General features: G+C 44.5%; 31 non-coding genes across 31 annotated transcripts; 7 read left to right on the top strand and 24 right to left on the bottom strand.

The window, feature by feature from the left end:
• Window positions 1–4929: 4929 nt before the first annotated feature.
• On the top strand, window positions 4930–5009 carry trnas-aga (transfer RNA serine (anticodon AGA)). The gene has a single exon. It is a non-coding gene; the product is annotated as a tRNA-Ser (tRNA).
• Window positions 5010–5369: 360 nt separating this feature from the next.
• Window positions 5370–5451, top strand: trnas-uga (transfer RNA serine (anticodon UGA)). The gene has a single exon. It is a non-coding gene; the product is annotated as a tRNA-Ser (tRNA).
• Window positions 5452–6034: 583 nt separating this feature from the next.
• Window positions 6035–6175, top strand: LOC135788358 (U4 spliceosomal RNA). Its single transcript, XR_010547420.1, has one exon. It is a non-coding gene; the product is annotated as a U4 spliceosomal RNA (small nuclear RNA).
• Window positions 6176–6767: 592 nt separating this feature from the next.
• Window positions 6768–6840, top strand: trnak-uuu (transfer RNA lysine (anticodon UUU)). Its single transcript has one exon. It is a non-coding gene; the product is annotated as a tRNA-Lys (tRNA).
• A 94-nt stretch (window positions 6841–6934) lies between these two features.
• Window positions 6935–7016, top strand: trnas-aga (transfer RNA serine (anticodon AGA)). The gene has a single exon. It is a non-coding gene; the product is annotated as a tRNA-Ser (tRNA).
• Window positions 7017–7378: 362 nt separating this feature from the next.
• Window positions 7379–7463, top strand: trnas-uga (transfer RNA serine (anticodon UGA)). The gene has a single exon. It is a non-coding gene; the product is annotated as a tRNA-Ser (tRNA).
• Window positions 7464–8043: 580 nt separating this feature from the next.
• LOC135781955 (U4 spliceosomal RNA) lies at window positions 8044–8187 on the top strand. Its single transcript, XR_012335903.1, has one exon. It is a non-coding gene; the product is annotated as a U4 spliceosomal RNA (small nuclear RNA).
• A 4893-nt stretch (window positions 8188–13080) lies between these two features.
• Window positions 13081–13221, bottom strand: LOC135781890 (U4 spliceosomal RNA). The gene has a single exon (XR_010545298.1). It is a non-coding gene; the product is annotated as a U4 spliceosomal RNA (small nuclear RNA).
• Window positions 13222–13803: 582 nt separating this feature from the next.
• Window positions 13804–13885, bottom strand: trnas-uga (transfer RNA serine (anticodon UGA)). Its single transcript has one exon. It is a non-coding gene; the product is annotated as a tRNA-Ser (tRNA).
• A 375-nt stretch (window positions 13886–14260) lies between these two features.
• trnas-aga (transfer RNA serine (anticodon AGA)) lies at window positions 14261–14342 on the bottom strand. Its single transcript has one exon. It is a non-coding gene; the product is annotated as a tRNA-Ser (tRNA).
• Window positions 14343–14436: 94 nt separating this feature from the next.
• On the bottom strand, window positions 14437–14509 carry trnak-uuu (transfer RNA lysine (anticodon UUU)). Its single transcript has one exon. It is a non-coding gene; the product is annotated as a tRNA-Lys (tRNA).
• Window positions 14510–15102: 593 nt separating this feature from the next.
• On the bottom strand, window positions 15103–15243 carry LOC135781891 (U4 spliceosomal RNA). The gene has a single exon (XR_010545299.1). It is a non-coding gene; the product is annotated as a U4 spliceosomal RNA (small nuclear RNA).
• Window positions 15244–15825: 582 nt separating this feature from the next.
• Window positions 15826–15907, bottom strand: trnas-uga (transfer RNA serine (anticodon UGA)). Its single transcript has one exon. It is a non-coding gene; the product is annotated as a tRNA-Ser (tRNA).
• Window positions 15908–16282: 375 nt separating this feature from the next.
• On the bottom strand, window positions 16283–16364 carry trnas-aga (transfer RNA serine (anticodon AGA)). Its single transcript has one exon. It is a non-coding gene; the product is annotated as a tRNA-Ser (tRNA).
• A 94-nt stretch (window positions 16365–16458) lies between these two features.
• On the bottom strand, window positions 16459–16531 carry trnak-uuu (transfer RNA lysine (anticodon UUU)). Its single transcript has one exon. It is a non-coding gene; the product is annotated as a tRNA-Lys (tRNA).
• A 593-nt stretch (window positions 16532–17124) lies between these two features.
• Window positions 17125–17265, bottom strand: LOC135781892 (U4 spliceosomal RNA). The gene has a single exon (XR_010545300.1). It is a non-coding gene; the product is annotated as a U4 spliceosomal RNA (small nuclear RNA).
• Window positions 17266–17847: 582 nt separating this feature from the next.
• Window positions 17848–17929, bottom strand: trnas-uga (transfer RNA serine (anticodon UGA)). The gene has a single exon. It is a non-coding gene; the product is annotated as a tRNA-Ser (tRNA).
• A 375-nt stretch (window positions 17930–18304) lies between these two features.
• On the bottom strand, window positions 18305–18386 carry trnas-aga (transfer RNA serine (anticodon AGA)). Its single transcript has one exon. It is a non-coding gene; the product is annotated as a tRNA-Ser (tRNA).
• Window positions 18387–18480: 94 nt separating this feature from the next.
• Window positions 18481–18553, bottom strand: trnak-uuu (transfer RNA lysine (anticodon UUU)). Its single transcript has one exon. It is a non-coding gene; the product is annotated as a tRNA-Lys (tRNA).
• Window positions 18554–19145: 592 nt separating this feature from the next.
• Window positions 19146–19286, bottom strand: LOC135781893 (U4 spliceosomal RNA). The gene has a single exon (XR_010545301.1). It is a non-coding gene; the product is annotated as a U4 spliceosomal RNA (small nuclear RNA).
• Window positions 19287–19868: 582 nt separating this feature from the next.
• Window positions 19869–19950, bottom strand: trnas-uga (transfer RNA serine (anticodon UGA)). The gene has a single exon. It is a non-coding gene; the product is annotated as a tRNA-Ser (tRNA).
• Window positions 19951–20325: 375 nt separating this feature from the next.
• On the bottom strand, window positions 20326–20407 carry trnas-aga (transfer RNA serine (anticodon AGA)). The gene has a single exon. It is a non-coding gene; the product is annotated as a tRNA-Ser (tRNA).
• Window positions 20408–20501: 94 nt separating this feature from the next.
• On the bottom strand, window positions 20502–20574 carry trnak-uuu (transfer RNA lysine (anticodon UUU)). Its single transcript has one exon. It is a non-coding gene; the product is annotated as a tRNA-Lys (tRNA).
• A 592-nt stretch (window positions 20575–21166) lies between these two features.
• Window positions 21167–21307, bottom strand: LOC135781894 (U4 spliceosomal RNA). The gene has a single exon (XR_010545302.1). It is a non-coding gene; the product is annotated as a U4 spliceosomal RNA (small nuclear RNA).
• A 582-nt stretch (window positions 21308–21889) lies between these two features.
• trnas-uga (transfer RNA serine (anticodon UGA)) lies at window positions 21890–21971 on the bottom strand. The gene has a single exon. It is a non-coding gene; the product is annotated as a tRNA-Ser (tRNA).
• A 375-nt stretch (window positions 21972–22346) lies between these two features.
• trnas-aga (transfer RNA serine (anticodon AGA)) lies at window positions 22347–22428 on the bottom strand. The gene has a single exon. It is a non-coding gene; the product is annotated as a tRNA-Ser (tRNA).
• Window positions 22429–22522: 94 nt separating this feature from the next.
• Window positions 22523–22595, bottom strand: trnak-uuu (transfer RNA lysine (anticodon UUU)). The gene has a single exon. It is a non-coding gene; the product is annotated as a tRNA-Lys (tRNA).
• Window positions 22596–23188: 593 nt separating this feature from the next.
• On the bottom strand, window positions 23189–23329 carry LOC135781895 (U4 spliceosomal RNA). The gene has a single exon (XR_010545303.1). It is a non-coding gene; the product is annotated as a U4 spliceosomal RNA (small nuclear RNA).
• Window positions 23330–23911: 582 nt separating this feature from the next.
• trnas-uga (transfer RNA serine (anticodon UGA)) lies at window positions 23912–23993 on the bottom strand. The gene has a single exon. It is a non-coding gene; the product is annotated as a tRNA-Ser (tRNA).
• A 375-nt stretch (window positions 23994–24368) lies between these two features.
• Window positions 24369–24450, bottom strand: trnas-aga (transfer RNA serine (anticodon AGA)). Its single transcript has one exon. It is a non-coding gene; the product is annotated as a tRNA-Ser (tRNA).
• Window positions 24451–24544: 94 nt separating this feature from the next.
• Window positions 24545–24617, bottom strand: trnak-uuu (transfer RNA lysine (anticodon UUU)). The gene has a single exon. It is a non-coding gene; the product is annotated as a tRNA-Lys (tRNA).
• Between the last annotated feature and the right edge of the window lie 188 nt (window positions 24618–24805).

The following is a 24805-nucleotide window of genomic DNA, read 5'->3' as shown; positions in this document are numbered from 1 at the left end:
AGCGGCCTTTCTCCTCCACTTTGAATAGCATGTTATAATGCTTTCTTAAAAACAAATCATTAATAAAACATTCATTTATAAAAAACATAAGCTGTAAGATGAAAGTGATTATTATGTAAAACATATTTCAATATCATGACATCATTTCATTATTTGTAAAATTGGTTATATGAATAAGGCACACATTAACTTCTTTAGATAGATAAACACATATTAAATCTTTTACTGCAATACTACTTCTAAGCAAACACTTTAATCATTATTAAAAACCATCTGTTAGGAAAGAAAACACACACACACACACACACACACACACACACACACACACACACACACACACACACACACACACACACACACACACACACACACACACACACACACACACACACACACACACACACATACATACACACAGGAGATTCTGTTTCTTCAAGGTTGAGCTGCCCTGCCCCCATTAGGTTATTCTATATACAACCTTCATTTCATTGGTTAATACAAATTTATCAAAGACAACATCTTATATTTATTACATCAATTATTCAATGATTAATACTGATTAAGTAAGAAATACATTGCACATTTTATCCTGTGAACATTAAAGCATTAGTTAATGACATATTTGCCTGTTTGCTTTCCCCCTCAGGCCTCTCTCTTATCTTGATCTATACCAGGCGTAAATTCCTGCTAATCCTCCTTACAGCACACACACAAAAACTGGTAACTCTCCACTCTCAAACATAAACACCTCATTTCTACATAATAGCTCAGTGCATATATGAAACACACAATGTTTATAGAATAAAATGATTAATTAAAGAAATATAAAAATGGAACAAAATCAATTTCCACAGTCCTTATTTGGACATCTTTGTAACTTTAACACTTTTAGCAATCAGCATGAAATGTAGGCAGTAAATATGTAAAACATAATTATTCAACAACACAACAGTACTCCATTGTTCATGAATTGGTTAAATGCATTCATTAGTTAAACATACTAATTTTCACTTTCTCTAAATATAACATAGTTATAAAGCAAACAACTTGTTTATTGAAACCATCTGTTCTGTGTGTTTTCTCTTCAGGGGTTTGTTCCTACCCCCAACTGGAACAGCCTTTCAACTTTACACACAGACATTTACTCACATATCTCAGCACAAAACGCATAATGGCACATATGGATTATAACATAACATACTGATTAATAAAACAACATAAAAATCCCACAATTGTCTACAATGCCCATACCTAAATCTAGTATAGCAGTATTTTACTATCACTATTATCGATACCCCCTATAGTATGCATAACCAAATTTTACTTTAACATATTCCGTATTTTAACTAATATATGCATACCTGAATGTTATTTTAACACTTTCTGGTTTTTATTTTTTTTATTCTTACATTACCCAATACATGCATTCCTGAAGGTTATTTTAACATTTTCTGGGTTTTATTTTCATACAATCTGTAACATGCATATCTCAAGGTTATTTTAACACTTTATTTTCTGGGTTTTGTTTTTATAATATGCATACCTCAATGTTATGCCTTGTTGTTTTGAACCTGATCTTTTGCATCATCTTCTTCTTCAATATCCAGAGACCAAGTACATTTAAATTCAACAAAACTCCAAATAAAACAGTGGGAAATAACATTGGTAATTTTATAGATCAGATATATTTGACCTGGTGAGACCGTACCACTTGCACTTTTCACATCAAGGTATCATGTGTTATGTTTTTTATTTATTTTATTTATAGTTTGCCCTATGAATCTCTTGATAATGTTGCTGAGTCTAACAGTATTGATCAATGTTCAATCAATGAATGGTCCTTAAGAATGTGCAGGTGTTTCACACAGTGATGTATTGTCAATGACATGATCCCCACCTGATGATGTCTGAAATCAGAGGAGATCACCATTCAGAGGTGACAACTTTCTTCAAACGGACAGAACGTCTAAGAACAGGTGGTTTTTCGCAAAAGAATGGGACATTCATTGAACAAAGCACGCAGGCCTTGGTTGACACACTGAACTTGAACACTACGAACACTACAGAGATTGGACACCACCAAGAGCTAACATCTTACTGTATGTTGATCTCATCGGGACTGTTATGTTCTCCGATATGATCAAGCGGCGGAGCTGTAAGACAATTTCCTAAATAAGATACCACCTCCACAAAGGACACTGCATGGGGGCAAAGTGAGTGCGCGGGAAAAGCCACTCTCCACGATTCACAGTGGACTTCCCACTGAGACACATTTGGGTTTCAAAGACACACCTTTAGGGTGTCATACATTTGTATTCTTTTCTCTAAAAGCAAACTGTATATGAAATGCTACATGCACAAAGAATCTTAAATCTGTATCTTATTTGTTTTCTATTGAAATGTCTCATCGCAAGTGGTTACAATGGTCTCACTCATATAACAACAGAATTCAATGTTAAAGTATATGTGAAACTTCATTCAATGTTGATAGACACCTCCCATTCTAAGCATAAACCAATCACCCACTGTATAGAGATTAAGGACAGCCCTTAGTTCTACAACAACCAATCAGTACCAAATTCCTATATGCTTTGTTCTCTGGTTATTTAAGGAGATGTGTAAAAGATTTAGGCGGGACTTTCAATATCGAGAAATGCACCCCCATGATGCTGTCCTGGCACAGCATCATGTATTTTTATTTTACTTTGAGGAATCTGTAACCAGATCTTCATATCCTTACCAGGTATGCAACGTTTTTTTGTTTATTTCGTATTTGAATTGGAATGTAAATTGGCTTCTGAATTATGTTTTACCTACCTGGTTAATAAATTGTGTTTGGATTATTCTGTGTTGCTACGAAAGTTATTGACATGATTAGTAAATTACGATGTATCCTTGTTACCGCAATGTCTGAAAATCAGGCTAATATTACGGACCAAAATCCCAGACTAGATGGCATAGTAGTACATCAGCGGAGGATTTTGGAGATCCGACTAGCACTTGGCGTTAGTTTAAGTTAAATTAGATGCGTGGAGGCTAATTTCCTGTTTAGAGTAACAAGTAAATGTTGTCTGACCACTCTAAATCAGATGAGCCTCAGCCTCTGGTTATTTCAATATTATACTATCTAAGTTGCATATTAAATTATGACACGATTATACAAAGCTATCATTGGAGAAGACGGTCAGTTTGTTTTATGATAGTGGTCGTGAGCCTCTGGTTAGAAATAAATATTGTAATAATTAAGTTGCACCTCTATGGGGACTAAATAAAGTATGTTCAGAGATGAGCACGTGTAAGAGCGGCCTTCTGAACATATGGTCTAACCTCTAGCAGCGACCAAGCCTGATTCGGTTGTGATCGTGGGCCTGCATGATTATTAAATATTAATAAACGGCCGGTGCATGAGTCCAAAGCGACATGAGTAGCCGAATGAACGGATGCAATAACAAGTAGGGCTAAACAAGAATAACCAAACATCCACCCAAATTCTGTAACTGTTAAAAGTAATTCTCAATCCGATTTATATTAACATTATCTTGGAGTCAGATAATAATACAAAATTGCATAATGCCAAAACGTCATCTGCAAGCGCCGGAAAAGACAGAACGCGCTATAATCCTCGTTTGGATTCCGCCGTTGGGCCAAAAGGATGGATGGGGTCATATTTGGACCCTTACAGTACCTATACATGCTTCTTTTAAAAAACATAATGCTAAGTAAAGACAATGGGTTTTAATCCATTAAAATTGCTAATTTAATATCAAAAATCTTACAGGCTACAAAGAAGACAGAAACGTGTCAACACAGACATGCTGCTGCAGGGTACTGCACTGCCAAAACAATTATATTTGGCAAAGGAGTCACTTGCTGAAGTGCGCGAACTTCCAGCTGCTCCTGTACAACATGGGCATGAGGTTATGGAATTTGAGGAGCCAGCAAATCAGGAGGGAGAGGCCTTCATTCGCAAGCGTACCTCCAGCAGGTGCCCGTTGCCCACCCAACCTCCTGGATGTTACTCTGCATTTCCCATATACCCACCACACTTTGCATTCCCCCCTGGGTCCTACCCACCTTATCTCAGCTACCCACCAGGTCAACCAGTGCCTCAGTCCACCCAGTACCAGCCCCCGTACCAGTACCAGCCCCCGTACCAGTACCAGTGCCAGCCCACTCCACAGTGCCAGCCCACTCCACAGTGCCAGCCCACTCCACAGTGCCAGCCGCCTGATAACCTGCCACCACAAACTTGTCCCTCTTCCCAGCCCAGGCAGCGCATATGGAGAAGGAAAAAAGCTGCCCAAGAAGACAGGGAGCGAGAGGCTAGAGGTGAACCTCCATTAAAACGACTAGCAAAGGATATATATCACTATATCTGCAAGCAGTGTGGGCTGGCAAAAAATAAGACAACTGGCCACACTCAACTGAAGGGCCAGTGGTATTGTCCAACCTCAGCCCTCTCTGTTGCACAGTGGAGGGAAAATGTTCAGAGAGGTATTTGATTTTTTTTACATTTGTGTATACTTATGTATACAGTTAGGTTTTATATTGTTGTTTTTATAGTTAAGTTTTAAAAAGTTTTAGTGTTTGCAGTGTGTGTGTTTTGAACATTTTGTTTTTAGTTGCTGTTTGCAGTGCTTTGTGTGAACAATGTTTGTAAAACAGAAATGCACAACTCTTGTGGTGTAATAGTAACACATTCATCCTTTGGGTGAAAGATTCCAGGTGCAAATCCTGGCAAGAGTGTGTGGTGTATCACACGAGTATTTCAGTCTTTTTTTATAAATTCTATAGTAAAAAATCAATAAAAAACCATTTACTAACCTCCTAGGTGATTGTTCCAGATGGCTATTTTATTTTTTAATTTTTCTCCCCCCTCTTTTCCCTTTCTTTCCCCCCTCTTTCCCCTTCATAGCTTCCTTTTGCCCTGTTTTTGGCCGAGTGGTTAAGGCGATGGACTAGAAATCCATTGGGGTCTCCCCGCGCAGGTTCGAATCCTGCCGACTACGTCTTCAGACTTCTCCGTTCGTGGGCCGACTCTACTTCGAGAGAGCTTTTGCTTAAGATTTGCCGTTGAAAGAAATACAAAAATGATTTTGACTTCTGCATAGAAATGGCAGCCATTGTACTCAGGCAGACCCGCAGGCATCTTTCTTGCGCAGCCCGGTGGCACCCCGTGATCGTATAGTGGTTAGTACTCTGCGTTGTGGCCGCAGCAACCCCGGTTCGAATCTGGGTCACGGCAGCCTTTCCGGGAAAGTCTTTTGGGGTCTTCCCGCTCCTGCCCCTTTTGTGATCGGCTGGTTGCCAGACCGTCAAGTTCTTTTCCAGCACACACCAGGCCCAGAGAGCTCAAAAGTTGCCCTGTTGTAGTCGTGGCCGAGTGGTTAAGGCGATGGATTTGAAATCCATTGGGGTCTCCCAGCGCAGGTTCAAGCCCTGCCGACTATGAGTGTCTGTTCCCTGGCTTCGGCCTCTCTCTTGTTGGATGTTCCAGCTCATGATTTGCTTTATTTCTGCAGTTCAAGTTGGTACCATGGGTTGCACAGTGGGAAAACTATGCAGCCTTTCATAGTTTCTCCTGTGTGTGTGTGAGATCGGCTCTGTTGTGAAGTGATGTGGCTTCCATTGTCATTTTGACCATATACTGCACGTGCAGCATGAAACCATAGAAGAGCTGGAACAAGACTTTGTTTACAACTGTTGTAGATCGTCGCTAATCGAGTTGATCCTGACCTGAGCAATTTTCTGAGAGGTTAAGGACTATGGCTCTACCCTCTTTGTTTTCAGGATTCCCACAATTCTCTCCCCCGGATTGTTTTCCTTAAATAATTCAAACGTGTATTTGCACTTTTGCTTTTCTAAGTAGAAAGTGGATAATGAACAAACTTTTTGTGCAGATCTCTCACCTGCTGAAAAGGCACAACATGCAGCAAAGCAGTACCTGAAGTCTAATTTCAGTTTAAAGCCTGAATACCACCCTGTCGTCCAGCGTCCGGGTATGTGCACCGGAGAGGTCGTGACCTTTTCCATCATTCTTTCGCAGAGGCAATATCGTAGCCTATGAGGTTTATCCGAGGCGTGATCATTGCTGGTTGAAAACTTTACCCAATACCCCGCCAGGATGACTTGAAATACAGTCAGCTTTGGCAATTTTTCACAGTCTCTTGAGAGACTTACGAGTTTGTTGCAAAGAGAAGTTTGTTGTGTGTGTTTGTTTGTTTTGATGTTTATAGTTCTGAGGTTAAAAGCGTCAAAGTTTGATTCCGGTACTTGACATCGCATTGATTTCCATCCTCTGTGTGGCAATCAGTACCAAGGACATCACGATGATGTTTTCAAACGACACCCTTTATGTATGTTGGACGGTTTTATGTAGAAAAGACCAAATCACAAAAAAGATTTTAGCTGGGTTTTCACGGGCAGGGTCACGTTTTGTCAAATGTGCTTTTTCTCGTGCAGCTCAAGAGTCACTTCGGCATGTTACGTAGATGTAGCTACATTTCCTTGAGCTTAGAAACGTTGCCTCTCTGGTGACGTTTTGGATGAAGAGTGCTTTTCCTGAAGTAAAGAGAGTCTCATGCAGAAGCAAGATTTCTCCACTTAAATAGATAATACGCACTCTGTTTGAAGACTGAAGCAGTTTCCTGCTCATTTTGGCATTCTAGTAATATTTAACCTGTCCATAGACCAAAGAGTAGCTAACAGGACATGGTACTGAAGTCCCGTACTTGGCTGAGGCGTGAAGCCCTGGAACTCAGGTGCAAGCCCGGATAGCTCAGTCGGTAGAGCATCAGACTTTTAATCTGAGGGTCCAGGGTTCAAGTCCCTGTCCGGGCGATGAGTAGCCTCGATCGCCTTTTGTGCTGCTGTGTCTAGAGCTCCGTTTCGTAGGGAACGGGGAAAGGATAAAGTTTCCCAACAGCAACAGCATGTAGTTGTGGCCGAGTGGTTAAGGCGACGGACTAGAATTCCATTGGGGTCTCCCCGCGCAGGTTCGAATCCTACCGACTACGTCTTCAGACTCTCGAGTAGACCGACTCTACTTCGAGAGGGCTTCTGCTTAAGATTTGCCGTTGAAAGAAATACAAAAATGATTTTGACTTTTGCATAGAAATGGCAGTCCCCTCACAGCCATTGTACTCAGGCAGACCCGCAGGCATCTTTCTTGCGCAGCCCAGTGGCACGCCGTGGTCGTATAGTGGTTAGTACTCTCCGTTGTGGCCGCAGCAACCCCGGTTCGAATCCGGGTCACGGCAGCCCTTCCGGGAAAGTCTGTTGGGGTCTTCCCGCTCCTGCCCCTTTTGTGATCGGCTGGTTGCCTGACCGTCAAGTTCTTTTCCAGCACACACCAGGCCCAGATAGCTCACCAGGTTACCCTGTTGTGGCCGAGTGGTTAAGGCGATGGATTTGAAATCCATTGGGGTCTCCCCGCGCAGGTTCAAGCCCTGCAGACTTCGAGTGTCTGTTCCCTGGCTTCGGCCTCTCTCTTGTTGAATGTTCCAGCTTACGATTTGCTTTATTTCTGCAGCTCAAGTTGGTATCATGGGTTGCACAGTGGGAAAACTATGCAGCCTTTCATAGTTTCTCCTGTGTGTGTGTGAGATCGGCTCTGTTGTGAAGTGATGTGGCTTCCATTGTCATTTTGACCATATACTGCACGTGCAGCAGGAAACCATAGAAGAGCTGGAACAAGACTTTGTTTACAACTGTTGTAGATCATCGCTAATCGAGTTGATCCTGACCTGAGCAATTTTCTGAGAGGTTAATGACTATGGCTCTACCCTCTTTGTTTTCAGGATTCCCACAATTCTCTCCCCCGGATTGTTTTCCTTAAATAATTCAAACGTGTATTTGCACTTTTGCTTTTCTAAGTAGAAAGCGGATAATGAACAAACTTTTTGTGCAGATCTCTCACCTGCTGAAAAGGCACAACATGCAGCAAAGCAGTACCTGAAGTCTAATTTCAGTTTAAAGCCTGAATACCACCCTGTCGTCCAGCGTCCGGGTATGTGCACAGGAGAGGTCGTGACCTTTTCCATCATTCTTTCGCAGAGGCAATATCGTAGCCTATGAGGTTTATCCGAGGCATGATCATTGCTGGTTGAAAACTTTACCCAATACCCCGCCAGGATGACTTGAAATACAGTCAGCTTTGGCAATTTTCTGCAGTTCTAGGCTTTAGCAAGGTTACACACTTCCTGTCAATGGCAAGATGAGTGGTCAGAACAGCTGGGAATTTATTTCTGTGGGAGGGATCCAGTTGTTTTAGGATCTCCGAACTCCAAGGGCAGACAGGAATCATACATTTACTGCAGCGAGGGTAGTCTGCTCCAATAAGGTAATACCTGGAGTCAACATCAATTACTTCCCTCACTTTAGTGTAGATCCCTGAATGGTGCATCTTCCTATTGCACTGTGTACACTTCAGAGGAATACCCCACATCCTCATAGGGCCCCTCAGAAACATTCGCCGCCTGAAGTAATTGCCTGGATTAGGTGGTGTAGTAGTAGGCCTGCTGGGACTTGGTGGATGAAACCAGTTTTGGGAAAACTGTTGCTTCAGTCGGCCCGTGCTGTCATACAGACACTGAGCTATCCATTTCTGGTCTGCTGGTTTGATCACTCGACAAAACTGCTTGGGGAGAAAACTCACCCAATTCACTTCAGGAGGCCTCATTAATGAAGTGTGAAAGGTAGTTTGTGAAGCTCCTTGCTGCTCTTCGATGTATGCATGTGACTGAGCAGTCGATGTTGCTGGTGGAGCTCCTTGCTGCTCTCCGATGTATGCATGTGACTGAGCAGTCGATGTTTCTGGTGGAGCTCCTTGCTGCTCTTCGGTGTCTGCATGTGACTGAGCAGTCGATGTTGCTGGTGGATCCACAGATTGTCGATCTTGGTCTGAAAGACTAGTCAAACGATGATGATTTTCAATGTGGTGAAGCAGTCCAACTGCACCCCACACGTTTGCACCACATTGGTCACAACATTCTTGGACATGGTAGTCTGACAGATGTTCAGTGAAACCCTCCACAACAACATCTTCACTACAAAGAGAACACTTAATTAAATTGCTGCTTTGAGGGGCTGGCCTGGAGGCTGTACTGCTCTGTGGTTTGGAGGCTGCACTGATCTGAGGGGCTGGCCTGGAGACTGCACTCCTTTGAGGGGCTGGGCTGGAGCCTGTACTTCTTTGAGGGGCTGGGCTGGAGCCTGCACTTTTTTGAGGGGCTGGGCTGGAGCATGCACTGATCTGAGGGGCTCGTCTGAAGCCTGCACTAATCTGAGGGGCTGGGCTGGAGCCTGCACTTCTTTGAGGGGCCGGGCTGGACCCTGCACTTCTTTGAGGTGCCGGGCTGGAGCCTAAACTTCTTTGAGGGGCTGTGCTGGAGCCTGCACTTCTTTGAAAGGCTGGGCTGGGGCTTGCACTGAACTGAAGGGCTGGGCTGGAGCCTGCACTGATCTGAGGGGCCAGCCTGGAGCCTGCACTGATCTGAGGGGCTGGTCTGAAGCCTGCACTTCTTTGAGGGGCCAGGCTGGAGCCTGCACTTCTTTGAGGGGCTGGGCTGGAGCCTGCACTGATCTGAGGGGCAGTGCTGGAGCATGCACTGATCTGAAGGGCTGGGCTGGAGCCTGCACTAATCTGAGGGGCAGAGCTGGAGCATGCACTGATCTGAAGGGCTGGGCTGGAGCCTGCACTGATCTGAGGGGCCGGGTTGGAGCCTGCACTGCTGAGGGGTCCTGCCTGCATGCCTAATGCTGTCTGCTCAGCTGACTGTAAACAAAAAGATTAGTTTTTCCCTAGGCTTGAGAATATTGCCAGTGCAGTAAACAATGTTGTTTTTAGCCTTATAAAGGTGCATCATTTGGTACACAAATATCTAATACCTCTGAATTATAAAAATAAAACATTGCTGAAAAACATGTTGTGCATTACTGCTTGCCTTCTGTCATTTGATTCACACCTCACATTTTTGGGAACTGAAGGAGCTTTTAGAAAAGTTGCAAAAACACCCACCTTCAGGTATTCATGCATGTAGAATTTCACAAATTATACTGAGGTTATCATAATATATAACACACACACACACACACACACACACACACACACACACACACACACACACACACACACACACGCGCGCACACATTCTGGTTTCCATGTTTTGTGGGGACATTCCATAGACGTAATGCATTTTATACCATAAAAACTGTATATTCTATTCCCCTTACCTGCCCCATTCCCTAACCCCAACCATCACAAAAACCTTTCTTGTACCTTACATTTTTAATAAACATCATCTTGTTTGATTTATAAGCTTGTTTCCTCATGGGGACATCAAAATGTCCCCACAAGGTCACAAAAACACTGGTATTCCTATCTTTGTGGGGACAATTGGTCCCCACAACGTGATAATTACCAGGTACACACACACACACACACACACACACACACACACACACACACACAACATTTTCTGACTTATATTTTTAATGTAAAGCTTTACAGCACAAATCATTTAACTGTACAATGACTTGTCCATCAGTCCACCAATTTAAATGTTTTAAACAATACTTAGCACATAGTCTACAAAGCTTTTTATACTCATAGGAGTTTTGACATACTTCAGGCTTCTAAATAATGTTTCAGGCCTTACAACAGAAATCATGCGCATTTTTCTGTTATGTTTTTAACCTAGGTTGGTAAGCATGACTATTCACATTTATCTGTACCTACCTTATGATACCCGCAGTTGCAGAGGATTCTTTTTCCAAAGATATCATAAATGCTGGTCTGTCTGTGTAATGGGCAGTTATTAATTTTCTCCAAGGCAGCTTTCCACTTCTTTGCCCCTGGCTTCTTGCCTGTGGTGAAGTGGTACTTCCCTTGGGCATACTTCAGCATGATATCATGCCAGTAGGAATCAGGTTTACCTGTTTTAGTCATGTCTACCAATATAAAACAACAGGGTAAATATCAGACCACTTGAGACAGATACAAGGAAAAAATTGATTTTTTTGGTGGTTTTAACCTATGGATGCTTGTTTGATTATATGACTGTATAGTATGTTGTATGAATAGTAATATGAAAGCATGGTAAAACTAGTCAAACTTTTCAAAGCATTTGCAAGTAAACAATAAACAAAGTTAATCATTAATAATAGTTAATACCAAACATTAAAAGTAAAAATATATGTATATTTGGGTGGTTTATTGCATGTACTGATGCTGATATTATACAAAAAATATTAAAACGAATTACAGACAACATACAGCATAGACCATTTAATGCAAGTTAATGTTTATAATATTTTATTGTGGTTTTGTCCGTCTCTGCAAGTAAGAATGTTTATAATGGGAAAAAAACTGAATCCGTTCTGACAAGCACTAAGCGGCACATTCAGTTGACGAGCATGATGCGTTGCCTTGGAAAGTCTGGAGTAAGTTTTAATAACGGCTGTTGTGGTTTCCATGGCAACGCATCATGCTCGTCAACGGAAGGAACTGTTAAACTTACGTGTAAAAATGTTTATTGTAGCGTGCATTTATAAAAAGCAAATATATAGTAATTACGTAAAAATTATAAAAAATAACATTACTAAAGTTATTTTCTAGTATTAAAACATACATCTTCATTTAAATAACTTACTGCTTTCTTTTCCTCAAAAGATAACCTGTTTTGTTCACATAAAATATTCGCTAAGAAGATGGAAACTTTAATAAACTCGGGTTGGATTTTATTTATTTATTACAAAATATGTACACACTGTATTTTTACATTAGTTATCATCATATCATCGTTGTATATACTAAAAAAAAAACGGCTATGTTGTTCCAAAATGAAAAGCCACCACTATTTATACCACCATATTGTCCAAATATAAGCTCTTATAACTAACGTTATATAAATTAAGCATTAAACCACCAAGTTAAGAACCGTTATCTAAATTAAACGAATGCAAAGTAAACGGTTGAGACTGAACCAAGTCAAACGTTCCGCTTTTCTTTCATGTAATACTGTAAAGTTACTTACCTGAAATCTATCCGAAGATATCAAAATTATAAAAATGTGTTTTGTAGATGAATATTCAAAGTGTCGCAGTGTAAAACTGCGAGCGCATCTTTGGTACTTGCAGGTTTTATGGATGTAGTCACGTGACAGTGTTTCGACCAATGGCTGTTTTGCCCCGTTTTGCCAATGGCTGCATCGCTCTGTTCGGACCTGTTAGGACTCAGAGATCTGGATGTTAGGATTGTTAGGACTTGTGTTAGGAATTGGTTCGCAAGTGTTAGGACTTATTTAGAATGTGTTAGGAAGTGTAACAAATTGTTAGGAATGGTTAGGCTGTCCGATCGCCGGCGGGTACGGCCACGACTACATGCTGTCGCTGTTGGGAAACTTTATCCTTTCCCCGTTCCCCGTTTCCCCGTTCCCCTGGACCCTGAGATTAAAAGTCTGATGCTCTACCGACTGAGCTATCCGGGCTCGCACCTGAGTTCCAGGGCTTCACGCCTCAGCCAAGTACGGGACTTCAGTACCATGTCCTGTTAGCTACTCTTTGGTCTATGGACAGGTTAAATATTACTAGAATGCCAGAATGAGCAGGAAACTGCTTCAGTCTTCAAACAGAGTGCGTATTATCTATTTAAGTGGAGAAATCTTGCTTCTGCATGAGACTCTCTTTACTTCAGGAAAAGCACTCTTCATCCAAAACGTCACCAGAGAGGCAACGTTTCTAAGCTCAAGGAAATGTAGCTACATCTACGTAACATGCCGAAGTGACTCTTGAGCTGCACGAGAAAAAGCACATTTGACAAAACGTGACCCTGCCCGTGAAAACCCAGCTAAAATCTTTTTTGTGATTTGGTCTTTTCTACATAAAACCGTCCAACATACATAAAGGGTGTCGTTTGAAAACATCATCGTGATGTCCTTGGTACTGATTGCCACACAGAGGATGGAAATCAATGCGATGTCAAGTACCGGAATCAAACTTTGACGCTTTTAACCTCAGGACTATAAACATCAAAACAAACAAACACACACAACAAACTTCTCTTTGCAACAAACTCGTAAGTCTCTCAAGAGACTGTGAAAAATTGCCAAAGCTGACTGTATTTCAAGTCATCCTGGCGGGGTATTGGGTAAAGTTTTCAACCAGCAATGATCACGCCTCGGATAAACCTCATAGGCTACGATCTTGCCTCTGCGAAAGAATGATGGAAAAGGTCACGACCTCTCCTGTGCACATACCCGGACGCTGGACGACAGGGTGGTATTCAGGCTTTAAACTGAAATTAGACTTCAGGTACTGCTTTGCTGCATGTTGTGCCTTTTCAGCAGGTGAGAGATCTGCACAAAAAGTTTGTTCATTATCCGCTTTCTACTTAGAAAAGCAAAAGTGCAAATACACGTTTGAATTATTTAAGGAAAACAATCCGGGGGAGAGAATTGTGGGAATCCTGAAAACAAAGAGGGTAGAGCCATAGTCCTTAACCTCTCAGAAAATTGCTCAGGTCAGGATCAACTCGATTAGCGACGATCTACAACAGTTGTAAACAAAGTCTTGTTCCAGCTCTTCTATGGTTTCCTGCTGCACGTGCAGTATATGGTCAAAATGACAATGGAAGCCACATCACTTCACAACAGAGCCGATCTCTCACACACACAGGAGAAACTATGAAAGGCTGCATAGTTTTCCCACTGTGCAACCCATGGTACCAACTTGAGCTGCAGAAATAAAGCAAATCGTGAGCTGGAACATCCAACAAGAGAGAGGCCGAGCCAGGGACCAGAAACTCGTAGTCGGCAGGGCTTGAACCTGCGCGGGGAGACTCCAATGGATTTCAAATCCATCGCCTTAACCACTCGGCCACGACTACAACAGGGTAACCTGGTGAGCTCTCTGGGCCTGGTGTGTGCTGGAAAAGAACTTGACGGTCAGGCAACCGGCCGATCACAAAAGGGGCAGGAGCGGGAAGACCCCAACAGACTTTCCCGGAAGGGCTGCCGTGACCCGGATTCGAACCGGGGTTGCTGCGGCCACAACGCAGAGTACTAAACACTATACGATCACGGCGTGCCACGGGGCTGCGCAAGAAAGATGCCTGCGGGTCTGCCTGAGTACAATGGCTGTGAGGGGACTGCCATTTCTATGCAGAAGTCAAAATCATTTTTGTATTTCTTTCAGCTGCAAATCTTAAGCAGAAGCCCTCACGAAGTAGAGTCGGTCTACTCGAGAGTCTGAAGTCTGAAGACGTAGTCGGCAGGATTCGAACCTGCGCGGGGAGACCCCAATGGATTTCTAGTCCATCGCCTTAACCACTCGGCCACGACTACATGCTGTCGCTGTTGGGAAACTTTATCCTTTCCCCGTTCGCTACGAAACGGAGCTCTAGACACAGCAGCACAAAAGGCGATCGAGGCTACTCATCGCCCGAACAGGGACTTGAACCCTGGACCCTCAGATTAAAAGTCTGATGCTCTACCGACTGAGCTATCCGGGCTCGCACCTGAGTTCCAGGGCTTCACGCCTCAGCCAAGTACGGGACTTCAGTACCATGTCCTGTTAGCTACTCTTTGGTCTATGGACAGGTTAAATATTACTAGAATGCCAGAATGAGCAGGAAACTGCTTCAGTCTTCAAACAGAGTGCGTATTATCTATTTAAGTGGAGAAATCTTGCTTCTGCATGAGACTCTCTTTACTTCAGGAAAAGCACTCTTCATCCAAAACGTCACCAGAGAGGCAACGTTTCTAAGCTCAAGGAAATGTAGCTACATCTTCGTAACATGCCGAAGTGACTCTTGAGCTGCACGAGAAAAAGCACATTTGACAAAACGTGACCCTGCCCTTGAAAACCCAGCTAAAATCTTTTTTGTGATTTGGTCTTTTCTACATAAAACCGTCCAACATACATAAAGGGTGTCGTTTGAAAACATCATCGTGATGTCCTTGGTACTGATTGCCACACAGAGGATGGAAATCAATGCGATGTCAAGTACCGGAATCAAACTTTGACGCTTTTAACCTCAGGACTATAAAACATCAAAACAAACAAACACACACAACAAACTTCTCTTTGCAACAAACTCGTAAGTCTCTCAAGAGACTGTGAAAAATTGCCAAAGCTGACTGTATTTCAAGTCATCCTGGCGGGGTATTGGGTAAAGTTTTCAACCAGCAATGATCACGCCTCGGATAAACCTCATAGGCTACGATCTTGCCTCTGCGAAAGAATGATGGAAAAGGTCACGACCTCTCCTGTGCACATACCCGGACGCTGGACGACAGGGTGGTATTCAGGCTTTAAACTGAAATTAGACTTCAGGTACTGCTTTGCTGCATGTTGTGCCTTTTCAGCAGGTGAGAGATCTGCACAAAAAGTTTGTTCATTATCCGCTTTCTACTTAGAAAAGCAAAAGTGCAAATACACGTTTGAATTATTTAAGGAAAACAATCCGGGGGAGAGAATTGTGGGAATCCTGAAAACAAAGAGGGTAGAGCCATAGTCCTTAACCTCTCAGAAAATTGCTCAGGTCAGGATCAACTCGATTAGCGACGATCTACAACAGTTGTAAACAAAGTCTTGTTCCAGCTCTTCTATGGTTTCCTGCTGCACGTGCAGTATATGGTCAAAATGACAATGGAAGCCACATCACTTCACAACAGAGCCGATCTCTCACACACACAGGAGAAACTATGAAAGGCTGCATAGTTTTCCCACTGTGCAACCCATGGTACCAACTTGAGCTGCAGAAATAAAGCAAATCGTGAGCTGGAACATCCAACAAGAGAGAGGCCGAGCCAGGGACCAGACACTCGTAGTCGGCAGGGCTTGAACCTGCGCGGGGAGACCCCAATGGATTTCAAATCCATCGCCTTAACCACTCGGCCACGACTACAACAGGGTAACCTGGTGAGCTCTCTGGGCCTGGTGTGTGCTGGAAAAGAACTTGACGGTCAGGCAATCAGCCGATCACAAAAGGGGCAGGAGCGGGAAGACCCCAACAGACTTTCCCGGAAGGGCTGCCGTGACCCGGATTGGAACCGGGGTTGCTGCGGCCACAACGCAGAGTACTAACCACTATACGATCACGGCGTGCCACCGGGCTGCGCAAGAAAGATGCCTGCGGGTCTGCCTGAGTACAATGGCTGTGAGGGGACTGCCATTTCTATGCAGAAGTCAAAATCATTTTTGTATTTCTTTCAACGGCAAATCTTAAGCAGAAGCCCTCACAAAGTAGAGTCGGTCTACTCGAGAGTCTGAAGTATGAAGACGTAGTAGGCAGGATTCGAACCTGCGCGGGGAGACCCCAATGGATTTCTAGTCCATCGCCTTAACCACTCGGCCACGACTACATGCTGTCGCTGTTGGGAAACTTTATCCTTTCCCCGTTCGCTACGAAACGGAGCTCTAGACACAGCAGCACAAAAGGCGATCGAGGCTACTCATCGCCCGAACAGGGACTTGAACCCTGGACCCTCAGATTAAAAGTCTGATGCTCTACCGACTGAGCTATCCGGGCTCGCACCTGAGTTCCAGGGCTTCACGCCTCAGCCAAGTACGGGACTTCAGTACCATGTCCTGTTAGCTACTCTTTGGTCTATGGACAGGTTAAATATTACTAGAATGCCAGAATGAGCAGGAAACTGCTTCAGTCTTCAAACAGAGTGCGTATTATCTATTTAAGTGGAGAAATCTTGCTTCTGCATGAGACTCTCTTTACTTCAGGAAAAGCACTCTTCATCCAAAACGTCACCAGAGAGGCAACGTTTCTAAGCTCAAGGAAATGTAGCTACATCTTCGTAACATGCCGAAGTGACTCTTGAGCTGCACGAGAAAAAGCACATTTGACAAAACGTGACCCTGCCCTTGAAAACCCAGCTAAAATCTTTTTTGTGATTTGGTCTTTTCTACATAAAACCGTCCAACATACATAAAGGGTGTCGTTTGAAAACATCATCGTGATGTCCTTGGTACTGATTGCCACACAGAGGATGGAAATCAATGCGATGTCAAGTACCGGAATCAAACTTTGACGCTTTTAACCTCAGGACTATAAAACATCAAAACAAACAAACACACACAACAAACTTCTCTTTGCAACAAACTCGTAAGTCTCTCAAGAGACTGTGAAAAATTGCCAAAGCTGACTGTATTTCAAGTCATCCTGGCGGGGTATTGGGTAAAGTTTTCAACCAGCAATGATCACGCCTCGGATAAACCTCATAGGCTACGATCTTGCCTCTGCGAAAGAATGATGGAAAAGGTCACGACCTCTCCTGTGCACATACCCGGACGCTGGACGACAGGGTGGTATTCAGGCTTTAAACTGAAATTAGACTTCAGGTACTGCTTTGCTGCATGTTGTGCCTTTTCAGCAGGTGAGAGATCTGCACAAAAAGTTTGTTCATTATCCGCTTTCTACTTAGAAAAGCAAAAGTGCAAATACACGTTTGAATTATTTAAGGAAAACAATCCGGGGGAGAGAATTGTGGGAATCCTGAAAACAAAGAGGGTAGAGCCATAGTCCTTAACCTCTCAGAAAATTGCTCAGGTCAGGATCAACTCGATTAGCGACGATCTACAACAGTTGTAAACAAAGTCTTGTTCCAGCTCTTCTATGGTTTCCTGCTGCACGTGCAGTATATGGTCAAAATGACAATGGAAGCCACATCACTTCACAACAGAGCCGATCTCTCACACACACAGGAGAAACTATGAAAGGCTGCATAGTTTTCCCACTGTGCAACCCATGGTACCAACTTGAGCTGCAGAAATAAAGCAAATCGTGAGCTGGAACATCCAACAAGAGAGAGGCCGAGCCAGGGACCAGACACTCGTAGTCGGCAGGGCTTGAACCTGCGCGGGGAGACCCCAATGGATTTCAAATCCATCGCCTTAACCACTCGGCCACGACTACAACAGGGTAACCTGGTGAGCTCTCTGGGCCTGGTGTGTGCTGGAAAAGAACTTGACGGTCAGGCAATCAGCCGATCACAAAAGGGGCAGGAGCGGGAAGACCCCAACAGACTTTCCCGGAAGGGCTGCCGTGACCCGGATTGGAACCGGGGTTGCTGCGGCCACAACGCAGAGTACTAACCACTATACGATCACGGCGTGCCACCGGGCTGCGCAAGAAAGATGCCTGCGGGTCTGCCTGAGTACAATGGCTGTGAGGGGACTGCCATTTCTATGCAGAAGTCAAAATCATTTTTGTATTTCTTTCAACGGCAAATCTTAAGCAGAAGCCCTCACAAAGTAGAGTCGGTCTACTCGAGAGTCTGAAGTATGAAGACGTAGTAGGCAGGATTCGAACCTGCGCGGGGAGACCCCAATGGATTTCTAGTCCATCGCCTTAACCACTCGGCCACGACTACATGCTGTCGCTGTTGGGAAACTTTATCCTTTCCCCGTTCGCTACGAAACGGAGCTCTAGACACAGCAGCACAAAAGGCGATCGAGGCTACTCATCGCCCGAACAGGGACTTGAACCCTGGACCCTCAGATTAAAAGTCTGATGCTCTACCGACTGAGCTATCCGAGCTCGCACCTGAGATCCAGGGCTTCACGCCTCAGCCAAGTACGGGACTTCAGTACCATGTCCTGTTAGCTACTCTTTGGTCTATGGACAGGTTAAATATTACTAGAATGCCAGAATGAGCAGGAAACTGCTTCAGTCTTCAAACAGAGTGCGTATTATCTATTTAAGTGGAGAAATCTTGCTTCTGCATGAGACTCTCTTTACTTCAGGAAAAGCACTCTTCATCCAAAACGTCACCAGAGAGGCAACGTTTCTAAGCTCAAGGAAATGTAGCTACATCTACGTAACATGCCGAAGTGACTCTTGAGCTGCACGAGAAAAAGCACATTTGACAAAACGTGACCCTGCCCGTGAAAACCCAGCTAAAATCTTTTTTGTGATTTGGTCTTTTCTACATAAAACCGTCCAACATACATAAAGGGTGTCGTTTGAAAACATCATCGTGATGTCCTTGGTACTGATTGCCACACAGAGGATGGAAATCAATGCGATGTCAAGTACCGGAATCAAACTTTGACGCTTTTAACCTCAGGACTATAAACATCAAAACAAACAAACACACACAACAAACTTCTCTTTGCAACAAACTCGTAAGTCTCTCAAGAGACTGTGAAAAATTGCCAAAGCTGACTGTATTTCAAGTCATCCTGGCGGGGTATTGGGTAAAGTTTTCAACCAGCAATGATCACGCCTCGGATAAACCTCATAGGCTACGATCTTGCCTCTGCGAAAGAATGATGGAAAAGGTCACGACCTCTCCTGTGCACATACCCGGACGCTGGACGACAGGGTGGTATTCAGGCTTTAAACTGAAATTAGACTTCAGGTACTGCTTTGCTGCATGTTGTGCCTTTTCAGCAGGTGAGAGATCTGCACAAAAAGTTTGTTCATTATCCGCTTTCTACTTAGAAAAGCAAAAGTGCAAATACACGTTTGAATTATTTAAGGAAAACAATCCGGGGGAGAGAATTGTGGGAATCCTGAAAACAAAGAGGGTAGAGCCATAGTCCTTAACCTCTCAGAAAATTGCTCAGGTCAGGATCAACTCGATTAGCGACGATCTACAACAGTTGTAAACAAAGTCTTGTTCCAGCTCTTCTATGGTTTCCTGCTGCACGTGCAGTATATGGTCAAAATGACAATGGAAGCCACATCACTTCACAACAGAGCCGATCTCTCACACACACAGGAGAAACTATGAAAGGCTGCATAGTTTTCCCACTGTGCAACCCATGGAACCAACTTGAGCTGCAGAAATAAAGCAAATCGTGAGCTGGAACATCCAACAAGAGAGAGGCCGAGCCAGGGACCAGAAACTCGTAGTCGGCAGGGCTTGAACCTGCGCGGGGAGACCCCAATGGATTTCAAATCCAGCGCCTTAACCACTCGGCCACGACTACAACAGGGTAACCTGGTGAGCTCTCTGGGCCTGGTGTGTGCTGGAAAAGAACTTGACGGTCAGGCAACCAGCCGATCACAAAAGGGGCAGGAGCGGGAAGACCCCAACAGACTTTCCCGGAAGGGCTGCCGTGACCCGGATTCGAACCGGGGTTGCTGCGGCCACAACGCAGAGTACTAAACACTATACGATCACGGCGTGCCACGGGGCTGCGCAAGAAAGATGCCTGCGGGTCTGCCTGAGTACAATGGCTGTGAGGGGACTGCCATTTCTATGCAGAAGTCAAAATCATTTTTGTATTTCTTTCAACTGCAAATCTTAAGCAGAAGCCCTCACGAAGTAGAGTCGGTCTACTCGAGAGTCTGAAGTCTGAAGACGTAGTCGGCAGGATTCGAACCTGCGCGGGGAGACCCCAATGGATTTCTAGTCCATCGCCTTAACCACTCGGCCACGACTACATGCTGTCGCTGTTGGGAAACTTTATCCTTTCCCCGTTCGCTACGAAACGGAGCTCTAGACACAGCAGCACAAAAGGCGATCGAGGCTACTCATCGCCCGAACAGGGACTTGAACCCTGGACCCTCAGATTAAAAGTCTGATGCTCTACCGACTGAGCTATCCGGGCTCGCACCTGAGTTCCAGGGCTTCACGCCTCAGACAAGTACGGGACTTCAGTACCATGTCCTGTTAGCTACTCTTTGGTCTATGGACAGGTTAAATATTACTAGAATGCCAGAATGAGCAGGAAACTGCTTCAGTCTTCAAACAGAGTGCGTATTATCTATTTAAGTGGAGAAATCTTGCTTCTGCATGAGACTCTCTTTACTTCAGGAAAAGCACTCTTCATCCAAAACGTCACCAGAGAGGCAACGTTTCTAAGCTCAAGGAAATGTAGCTACATCTACGTAACATGCCGAAGTGACTCTTGAGCTGCACGAGAAAAAGCACATTTGACAAAACGTGACCCTGCCCGTGAAAACCCAGCTAAAATCTTTTTTGTGATTTGGTCTTTTCTACATAAAACCGTCCAACATACATAAAGGGTGTCGTTTGAAAACATCATCGTGATGTCCTTGGTACTGATTGCCACACAGAGGATGGAAATCAATGCGATGTCAAGTACCGGAATCAAACTTTGACGCTTTTAACCTCAGGACTATAAACATCAAAACAAACAAACACACACAACAAACTTCTCTTTGCAACAAACTCGTAAGTCTCTCAAGAGACTGTGAAAAATTGCCAAAGCTGACTGTATTTCAAGTCATCCTGGCGGGGTATTGGGTAAAGTTTTCAACCAGCAATGATCACGCCTCGGATAAACCTCATAGGCTACGATCTTGCCTCTGCGAAAGAATGATGGAAAAGGTCACGACCTCTCCTGTGCACATACCCGGACGCTGGACGACAGGGTGGTATTCAGGCTTTAAACTGAAATTAGACTTCAGGTACTGCTTTGCTGCATGTTGTGCCTTTTCAGCAGGTGAGAGATCTGCACAAAAAGTTTGTTCATTATCCGCTTTCTACTTAGAAAAGCAAAAGTGCAAATACACGTTTGAATTATTTAAGGAAAACAATCCGGGGGAGAGAATTGTGGGAATCCTGAAAACAAAGAGGGTAGAGCCATAGTCCTTAACCTCTCAGAAAATTGCTCAGGTCAGGATCAACTCGATTAGCGACGATCTACAACAGTTGTAAACAAAGTCTTGTTCCAGCTCTTCTATGGTTTCCTGCTGCACGTGCAGTATATGGTCAAAATGACAATGGAAGCCACATCACTTCACAACAGAGCCGATCTCTCACACACACAGGAGAAACTATGAAAGGCTGCATAGTTTTCCCACTGTGCAACCCATGGTACCAACTTGAGCTGCAGAAATAAAGCAAATCGTGAGCTGGAACATCCAACAAGAGAGAGGCCGAGCCAGGGACCAGAAACTCGTAGTCGGCAGGGCTTGAACCTGCGCGGGGAGACTCCAATGGATTTCAAATCCATCGCCTTAACCACTCGGCCACGACTACAACAGGGTAACCTGGTGAGCTCTCTGGGCCTGGTGTGTGCTGGAAAAGAACTTGACGGTCAGGCAACCGGCCGATCACAAAAGGGGCAGGAGCGGGAAGACCCCAACAGACTTTCCCGGAAGGGCTGCCGTGACCCGGATTCGAACCGGGTTTGCTGCGGCCACAACGCAGAGTACTAAACACTATACGATCACGGCGTGCCACGGGGCTGCGCAAGAAAGATGCCTGCGGGTCTGCCTGAGTACAATGGCTGTGAGGGGACTGCCATTTCTATGCAGAAGTCAAAATCATTTTTGTATTTCTTTCAGCTGCAAATCTTAAGCAGAAGCCCTCACGAAGTAGAGTCGGTCTACTCGAGAGTCTGAAGTCTGAAGACGTAGTCGGCAGGATTCGAACCTGCGCGGGGAGACCCCAATGGATTTCTAGTCCATCGCCTTAACCACTCGGCCACGACTACATGCTGTCGCTGTTGGGAAACTTTATCCTTTCCCCGTTCGCTACGAAACGGAGCTCTAGACACAGCAGCACAAAAGGCGATCGAGGCTACTCATCGCCCGAACAGGGACTTGAACCCTGGACCCTCAGATTAAAAGTCTGATGCTCTACCGACTGAGCTATCCGGGCTCGCACCTGAGTTCCAGGGCTTCACGCCTCAGCCAAGTACGGGACTTCAGTACCATGTCCTGTTAGCTACTCTTTGGTCTATGGACAGGTTAAATATTACTAGAATGCCAGAATGAGCAGGAAACTGCTTCAGTCTTCAAACAGAGTGCGTATTATCTATTTAAGTGGAGAAATCTTGCTTCTGCATGAGACTCTCTTTACTTCAGGAAAAGCACTCTTCATCCAAAACGTCACCAGAGAGGCAACGTTTCTAAGCTCAAGGAAATGTAGCTACATCTTCGTAACATGCCGAAGTGACTCTTGAGCTGCACGAGAAAAAGCACATTTGACAAAACGTGACCCTGCCCTTGAAAACCCAGCTAAAATCTTTTTTGTGATTTGGTCTTTTCTACATAAAACCGTCCAACATACATAAAGGGTGTCGTTTGAAAACATCATCGTGATGTCCTTGGTACTGATTGCCACACAGAGGATGGAATTCAATGCGATGTCAAGTACCGGAATCAAACTTTGACGCTTTTAACCTCAGGACTATAAAACATCAAAACAAACAAACACACACAACAAACTTCTCTTTGCAACAAACTCGTAAGTCTCTCAAGAGACTGTGAAAAATTGCCAAAGCTGACTGTATTTCAAGTCATCCTGGCGGGGTATTGGGTAAAGTTTTCAACCAGCAATGATCACGCCTCGGATAAACCTCATAGGCTACGATCTTGCCTCTGCGAAAGAATGATGGAAAAGGTCACGACCTCTCCTGTGCACATACCCGGACGCTGGACGACAGGGTGGTATTCAGGCTTTAAACTGAAATTAGACTTCAGGTACTGCTTTGCTGCATGTTGTGCCTTTTCAGCAGGTGAGAGATCTGCACAAAAAGTTTGTTCATTATCCGCTTTCTACTTAGAAAAGCAAAAGTGCAAATACACGTTTGAATTATTTAAGGAAAACAATCCGGGGGAGAGAATTGTGGGAATCCTGAAAACAAAGAGGGTAGAGCCATAGTCCTTAACCTCTCAGAAAATTGCTCAGGTCAGGATCAACTCGATTAGCGACGATCTACAACAGTTGTAAACAAAGTCTTGTTCCAGCTCTTCTATGGTTTCCTGCTGCACGTGCAGTATATGGTCAAAATGACAATGGAAGCCACATCACTTCACAACAGAGCCGATCTCTCACACACACAGGAGAAACTATGAAAGGCTGCATAGTTTTCCCACTGTGCAACCCATGGTACCAACTTGAGCTGCAGAAATAAAGCAAATCGTGAGCTGGAACATCCAACAAGAGAGAGGCCGAGCCAGGGACCAGACACTCGTAGTCGGCAGGGCTTGAACCTGCGCGGGGAGACCCCAATGGATTTCAAATCCATCGCCTTAACCACTCGGCCACGACTACAACAGGGTAACCTGGTGAGCTCTCTGGGCCTGGTGTGTGCTGGAAAAGAACTTGACGGTCAGGCAATCAGCCGATCACAAAAGGGGCAGGAGCGGGAAGACCCCAACAGACTTTCCCGGAAGGGCTGCCGTGACCCGGATTGGAACCGGGGTTGCTGCGGCCACAACGCAGAGTACTAACCACTATACGATCACGGCGTGCCACCGGGCTGCGCAAGAAAGATGCCTGCGGGTCTGCCTGAGTACAATGGCTGTGAGGGGACTGCCATTTCTATGCAGAAGTCAAAATCATTTTTGTATTTCTTTCAACGGCAAATCTTAAGCAGAAGCCCTCACAAAGTAGAGTCGGTCTACTCGAGAGTCTGAAGTATGAAGACGTAGTAGGCAGGATTCGAACCTGCGCGGGGAGACCCCAATGGATTTCTAGTCCATCGCCTTAACCACTCGGCCACGACTACATGCTGTCGCTGTTGGGAAACTTTATCCTTTCCCCGTTCGCTACGAAACGGAGCTCTAGACACAGCAGCACAAAAGGCGATCGAGGCTACTCATCGCCCGAACAGGGACTTGAACCCTGGACCCTCAGATTAAAAGTCTGATGCTCTACCGACTGAGCTATCCGAGCTCGCACCTGAGATCCAGGGCTTCACGCCTCAGCCAAGTACGGGACTTCAGTACCATGTCCTGTTAGCTACTCTTTGGTCTATGGACAGGTTAAATATTACTAGAATGCCAGAATGAGCAGGAAACTGCTTCAGTCTTCAAACAGAGTGCGTATTATCTATTTAAGTGGAGAAATCTTGCTTCTGCATG

Source organism: Paramisgurnus dabryanus, chromosome 23 (assembly GCF_030506205.2).
Source record: "Paramisgurnus dabryanus chromosome 23, PD_genome_1.1, whole genome shotgun sequence".
NCBI lineage: Eukaryota > Metazoa > Chordata > Actinopteri > Cypriniformes > Cobitidae > Paramisgurnus > Paramisgurnus dabryanus.
Note: the sequence above shows the minus strand (reverse complement) of the source record. Positions and strands in the feature narration are given on the sequence as shown.